The sequence below is a fragment of the Lipotes vexillifer genome, unplaced genomic scaffold (genome assembly GCF_000442215.2).
Source record: "Lipotes vexillifer unplaced genomic scaffold, Lipotes_vexillifer_v1.1 scaffold846, whole genome shotgun sequence".
Lineage (NCBI taxonomy): Eukaryota > Metazoa > Chordata > Mammalia > Artiodactyla > Lipotidae > Lipotes > Lipotes vexillifer.
This window is the reverse complement of record NW_006789160.1, coordinates 343681-351536: the sequence shown is the minus strand read 5'-3', so window position 1 is coordinate 351536 and position 7856 is coordinate 343681.

Below are 7856 nucleotides of genomic sequence, written 5' to 3'. Positions count from 1 at the left end.
AGAGTCCCGGAAGCAGCTGCTCCTTTAACCCCGTCCTGTCTGAGCGAAGAACAGACGCCCTCCGGCGACCTACACACACAGGCAGGGCCAAATCCAAAGCTGAGCCCCGGGAGCTGTGAAAACAAAGAAGAAAAGGGAAATCTCTCCCAGCAGCCTCAGAAGCAGCGGATTAAAGCTCCACAATCAACTTCATGTACCCTGCATCTGTGGAATACCTGAATAGACAACGAATCATCCCAAATTGCAGAGCCGTGTGGATGAAAGGCTCTTGGTGCTGCAGCCAGGAGTCAGTGCTGTGCCTCTGAGGTGGGAGAGCCAACTTCAGGACACTGGTCCACAAGAGACCTCCCAGCTCCACATAATATCAAACAGCGAAAATCTGCCAGAGATCTCCATCTCAACACCAGCACCCAGCTTCACTCAACGACCAGCAAGCTACAGTGCTGGACATCCTATGCCAAACAACTAGCAAGACAGGAACACAGCCCCACCCATTAGCAGAGAGGCTGCCTAAAATCATAAAAAGTCCACAGACACCCCAAAACACACCACCACACGTGGACCTGCCCACCAGAAAGACAAGATCCAGCCTCATCCACCAGAACACAGGCAGTAGTCCCCTCCACCAGGAAGCCTACACAACCCACTGAACCAACCTTAGCCACTGGGGACAGACACCAAAAACAACGGGAACTACGAACCTGCAGCCTGCAAAAAGGAGACCTCAAACACAGTAAGATAAGCAAAATGAGAAGACAGAAAACACACAGCAGATGAAGGAGCAAGATAAAAACCCACCAGACCTAACGAATGCAGGAGGAAATAGGCAGTCTACCTGAAAAAGAGTTCAGAATAATGATAGTAAAGATGATCCAAAATCTTGGAAATAGAATGGACAAAATGCAAGAAGCAGTTAACAAGGACCTAGAAGAAATAAAGATGAAACAGACAATGATGAACAACACAATAAATGAAATGAAAAATACTCTAGATGGGATCAATAGCAGAATAAATGAGGCAGAAGAACGGATAAGTGACCTGGAAGATAAAATAGTGGAAATAACTACTGCAGAGCAGAATAAAGAAAAAAGAATGAAAAGAACTGAGGACAGTCTCAGAGACCTCTGGGACAACATTAAACGCACCAACATTCGAATTATAGGGGTTCCAGAAGAAGAAGAGAAAAAGAAAGGGACTGAGAAAATATTTGAAGAGATTATAGTTGAAAACTTCCCTAATATGGGAAAGGAAATAGTTAATCAAGTCCAGGAAGCACAGAGAGTCCCATACAGGATAAATTCAAGGAGAAATATGCCAAGACACGTATTAATCAAATTGTCAAAAATTAAATACAAAGAAAACATATTAAAAGCAGCAAGGGAAAAACAACAAATAACACACAAGGGAATCCCCATAAGGTTAACAGCTGATCTTTCAGCAGAAACTCTGCAAGCCAGAAGGGACTGGCAGGACATATTTAAAGTGATGAAGGAGAAAAACCTGTGACAAAGTGAGAGAGAGACATGGACATATATACACTACCAAATGTAAGGTAGATAGCTAGTGGGAAGCAGCCGCATAGCACAGGGAGATCAGCTCGGTGCTTTGTGACTGACTGGAGGGGTGGGATAGGGAGGGTGGGAGGGAGGGAGATGAAGAGGGAAGAGATATGGGAACATATGTATATGTATAACTGATTCACTTTGTTATAAAGCAGAAACTAACACACCATTGTAAAGCAATTATACTCCAATAAAGATGTAAAAAATAAATAATAAAGTCTTTATTGAACTTTTTTTAAAAAGCCCAATTAAGCACTGCAGAGCATATTACAGAAATATTTGATGAACCAAATTATAAGTGAAAATACTATGTAGAATGTATGTGTCATAATGGTCTTTGTGTGTGTCCATGTGTCAGCAAAGAACTACGAAAGGAATGACTTTACTCTCAGAGTAATACAATGGGTTTGCATTGCAATTTGATAAAATACAAATCCTAGTCTTTTCTACTTTTCATTTTGTTTATGTCAGGAGCAGTGAAAACATTAGGCATAAGAGCAGCATTTATATGACTTTTTAGTTCAATAATATGCACATTATATTATGCCTGATTTATACATGAAATTAATGGTCAGCAATCCTGAGTAAATCAATGACTTTCCTCTTACTGTATATAAATAACAGAGACAGGGGATTTGTGATCCTTGGATAGAGAGCAGTTAAAAGTTTCTCTTGTTCATCTCCTTCCTTTTATAGGAGCTTATGGCCTTACTACCGGGTATAGAACTGGATTCAGCTCAATTTGAGTACAGAACCAGTTCATTTCTGCCAGTACAATTATTGTCACATTTTCTCAAAATCCAGTTTAGATCACAATTACAGCTTATATTTTTTTTAAAAATTATTTTCTGTATACCAACATGTGCTCAATAATTTGAATGAATTTTCTTTCGTTAATCACCATAAAGTGGGTGATACTTGTACCCATATTTTACAGATGGAGAAACAGGTTTAAAGAGGAAAAAATAACTTTCCCAAATCTCATACACAGATTATCTAGAGAAGTAATGTCTTAAAACCAATTATTTTTAACCACGAAGCAATAAATATCTACTTAATAAAAACGGAAATGTGTTTGAGCAAGAAAATTCCTGTAATGGTGACAGAAGGAATAGCATCATAGCTGGAAGGGCATTTAGCTATGATTGTCATTTCCAATCTATATTTTGGGAAGACCATTCCCAGATATTGCTTGAATGGAAGGATATAAAGGATCAGGATCTACAGCTTACATATGAGTTTAGCTTCAAGCTAAGATAGTCTAGATATCCCAGAAAAGACACAGTGTGAATATGTACTCTTAGACTGCTCACTCAGACCTACGTGATCTACAGCTTTTGGCTTTCCAATTATATCACTATAAGTCTCATCACTTAAAAAAAAAACAAATACCCAGAGTCTTAAGACCCCAGATACTGTTGCTGCCACCCTTGAACCCCAGTGTATGTCAAAACATCCTGCAGATTCCCTGATGGGAATGCTCAGTTGACCATTTAAATCCTAATGCAATTTAGCCCAGTCATTCTTATTATCTCATGATCTCAACATGTTTCAGAGAACCAAGTTTTTCTCTGTAATTTTCAAATAATACATTCAAACAAGTATGCTAGTGAAAGAGCCTTGGAACAAAAGGGAAAATTGGGCTATGATATGTTGAATGCTTGCTTTGGAGAGAGAGCTACAGCAAAATTATCAGAGCTGCAGGAGTTAAGGGGCAGTCTATGCATTCATTTGTATGATTATATATGATCACCTAATTTTCACCCAGTGTGTATTTACCATCTGTCAATGATGCCTACACTGTCGTTTCAATACGAGTTATAGCTATTACTTTATTATTAAATTATTTTATGAAAGCCTATAGTACTGTGCCTGTATATGACAATTTATATATATTTTTTGATTCAGGATAGAGAACTTTCAGTGTTAAAGTTTGTGAAGAAGTTATTCCTTGCAGTAGACATTCAGAATGTTTTCAGTTCTGTGGCAGACACAAACCCTTTTTATCCTTAAACACAACTAAGCTTTGCTTCCAGGAAGGATAATCTTCTCAGTTGTTCTCTCTCTGAGTCACAACTGGAATGCTTTTCTCATGGAAAATATAAATTAATAAAGAGAAAATGCCCTCTCTCCCTCTCTCTCTCTGTCTCTCTCTTTCACACCCGCTCTCTCCTCTCTTCATAACTCTTCCAACCAGTCCTCATACTTCAGGAAAATCAATCTTTGGCCAAAGAATAAATAAGCAGTTTTAATTTGGCATATTGTTTTGTGATTCATAGATACACATTTGTAATGTTAAATATTTACAGAGTTTACACAACAGGACACATTTCCCATCCGTTTCATTTTTGCCCTAAATTCCAAGAAGAGCCTTGACATTAAATCTCTACTTTGGAAAGAAACAACTACTCCAAAAATATGCTAACCATCTACCCCTTTGTTTGCATTCTATTCAGTGACTTACATAAATATGCAAGATTTACAGAGAGTGTCAAATGAAGTGCTTGACATTCTCCTTGGTGCTCCCAGCATTCCTTCTGGGACTAGAGCATGATAGTTCCACACTCCATTACCATGGACCATGGCTGCCCAAAGAAGAGAATGTTAGTGAGACAAGAGAAGTGGGCCCTATGAAACCCTCAGAGCATGGACGTGAAGAGGCACAAAAGAGAAATGTCACTACTTAGGCGTGGCACAAAAATCAAGAGTTTTAAGGAAGAAGAGGGGAGTATTTCTCTCTGGATCAACTCTTCAAAGACATTCTTACAAAACTTTCTAGAAAAATGAGGAATACCTTTCATATTTTTAAAACTGAGGTATAGTTGATTTACCACATTATGTTACAGGTGTACAACATAGTGATTCACAATTTTTAAAGGTTATACTCCATTTATAGTTATTATAAAATATTGGCTATATTCCCTGTGTTGTACAATATATCCTTGTACCTTATTTATTTTATACATAATAGTTGTACCTCTTAATCCCTTACCCCGTCTTGCCCCTCCCCCTTTCCCTCTCCCCACTGGTAACCACTAATTTGTTCTCTATATCTGTGAGTCGGTTTCCTTTTTGTTATAGTCACTAGTTTGTGGTTATTTTTTAGATTCCACATATAAGTGAAATCATACAGTATTTGTCTTTCTCTGTCTGACTTAATTCACTTTATATAATACTCTCCAAGTCTATCCATATGGTTGCAAATGGCAAGATTTCATTCTTTTTTAAGGGTGAGTACATCATTTCATATTTTCAAAAGTCTGCTCTATTTATACAATCTTGCATTTCTGGTAATCTCCTAAAATTTTCATACACATTTACACAATATGTCAATGACTAAGTATTAGAACAATTATTTGTTCTTCAGCAGAAATTATGGTCTCGTTTTACTAATTGGTCCTCTCACCAGCAGCATCTGCAGGCTGTCCACTTGCTGCCATTTACCTCTCCGTTTTCAGGCTTCTTTACGTAGGGTTTCTCGGAGCCTTTCAAGAGTCTGTGCATTATAAATGCTCCAAAAAGGAAATACCATAAACATTCTTTTTTCCTTCCTTCAGAAGGTCGCTGGCAGGGCTTTTTTTTTTTTTTTTTTGCGGTACGCGGGCCTCTCACTGTTGTGGCCTCTCCCGTTGCGGAGCACAGGCTCCGGACGCGCAGGCTCAGCGGCCATGGCTCACGGGCCCAACCGCTCCGCGGCATGTGGGATCTTCCCGGACCGGGGCACGAACCCATGTCCCCTGCGTCGACAGGTGGACTCTCAGCCACTGCGCCACCAGGGAAGCCCCGCTGTCAGGGCATTTTTAAGGCTCAGGCCCATGAAGCATTGGGCTTGACCTTGCAGCTGAATACTCTAGAGCTAACTTTCAATCTTGGCTACAGTGTAGGCAGAGTTAGAGTGTGTCTCTTTCTTCTACTTGGTGATCGTACAGACAACCAGAAGGCTAGGTTTGGTTTTTGTTTCATGTTTCTTCCTAGCTTCCAGTGCCTATTTCACAATATTTAAATGGACTGCGTCCTAAAAATTCTGTCACCCCAGCCACTTGTTGGAATGAGATTAACATTATATATTGTAAAAATTTACGAAAGCTAATATAAAGGAATGCTTTAGAAATAATTGCACAAGCACTGAGCACAAGTGAGTCAGATAAAAATAATTTTGTTATCTCTTGAATTGAATAGATTCCCAATTATTTTGAGGGTCATGGTCTTTTTGTTTGCTTTCTTAAAAAATTCATTGAAATATAGTTGATTTATATATTATATTAGTTGCAGGTGTCTGGCATAGTGATTCAGTACTTTTATAGATTATACTCCATTAACAGTTAAAATTGGGAGACTGGGACTGACATATACACACTACTATATATAAAATAGATAACTAATAAAAACTTGCTGTATAGCACAGGGATTTCTGCTCAATACTCTGTAATGGCCTATATGGGAAAAGAATCTAAAACAAAGAGTGGATATATGTATATGTATAACTGATTCACTTTACTGTATACCTGAAACTAACACAACATTGTAAATCAACTATACTCCAAAAAAAATCTTTTTTAAAAGATAATGGCTGTAAGTCTCTGTGATATACAATATATCTTTGTTGCTTATCTATTTGAGGGTCATGTTTTTGAAGCCAGGTGATCTCTGGCAAAAAAAGGAGGAAAACAAAAACACCCACAAGCCTTGAGTGTGTGGACCAAATCAGGCAGCCAAAAGCCAAGAAGCATCTATTCAGAGAGTTTATGAGAACTCTGGTTAATAGCATTCTTCTCTGTCCTGCTATTCCTTACAATGTCTGTAATAGAGGCACATGAGTGCATGGTACTAGTATTTGGCACATGATCACCAATAGGCTAAATAGCACAACACCCACCCTGTCAACAGAATCTACTGAAAGCAAATTTTTAATTTGGTCATTCAATCGATGGTTTTGCTAAATTACTTCAAACCACTGGCTTAACTCATGACTTCATTAAAGAGTTTTTCTTGATCCAATTGACTGAATTCACAGGATGTTTTATTCTCACACTGAAGACCCAAATAAGGACTAATGCCTTCAGACACAGAACAGTTAGAACATTCATTAGGGAAGTTCATGTTCATAGTGCCACTATGAAGGCCTTGTATTTGTTAGCTTATTACAACTGTTAGTCTATTTGGGGGACATTGAGAAGCACGGTATCTCTAGTAAAGGAATCAAAGAGTTCAAGAAATTCAAACGCTTTATTGACAGTTGACAGACACTAATGACTTTCTTGAGCTTAGTTGAAAGGTAGATAAGAGTAACAATGCCCTTCTTAAATAATTTGCTGACATATTATAAGGGCCTGTCAGGTGAACAGAATTGGATGAAACCTACCTCTTAACCCATGACAGATTTTTTTGGGCCATGCTTGGTGCTATTTATCTGTTTGACTGTTTTAGTAATATATCGAAGAAGGGCGAACCCACCACTCTGCACGGAAGCTAAACATTAGAAATCACTTACTTCCATGTGGTCATTCTTCATCCATCCTACACTCTCATGCCACCAAATCTATAGAAATATATTAGTGCAAATGCGATCTTGGATATGACATGCACACAATTTTCATGTAACGTGTTTATAGAGCACATATTGCATTCCCTTTTTAAGAAATATCTTGTCAGGTCTTTATACAACCACTTGAGAAGATAATTTCCAAGTCCTATCAACTCCCATCAATCAGCTTGTCATTCTTGGTCTATATGTTTAGCAGTGTCCACTGGCAGCCAGTATTGATACCACCTGTTTTTAGAGAGTACTACAGTGTGCAAACCACTTAAATAAAGAATTAGGTCTCATCATTTTCACCAATTCTGTAAAGTAAGCATGACTCCTGCCACAGGAAGGAGTATATATGTCAGAACCAGAATTTTATTTCAGTTCTATATTTTTTCTGTGACATGGAACCTGAGATGCCTCTTTTCTCCACTGAAATCTGTTGGAATAATACTGCTCCTGTACAGAATTACAGGACTGAAGCAGAGCTCTCTTCCTTCTTTCATTACATTAACCTCTATGGTAGATGATGAGATATCTATTCTGATTTTTGGCTGTCCAGACGGGAAGAACTATGTGCTAAATCAAATGTAATTTGGGCCATTGTTTCTCTTCTGTTCTGAAATCTCTGAGTAATTCTGGAAAGACTTGTACAGGAGCCCAAAACATGTTTTCACAGTGAAAACAAATGCTTATGCCTGCAGCTGTCTTTTCTGGGATTGTGTTGTTCTACCTCCTTGATTATAGGCTTTGAAAAATCCAGGGAAAGA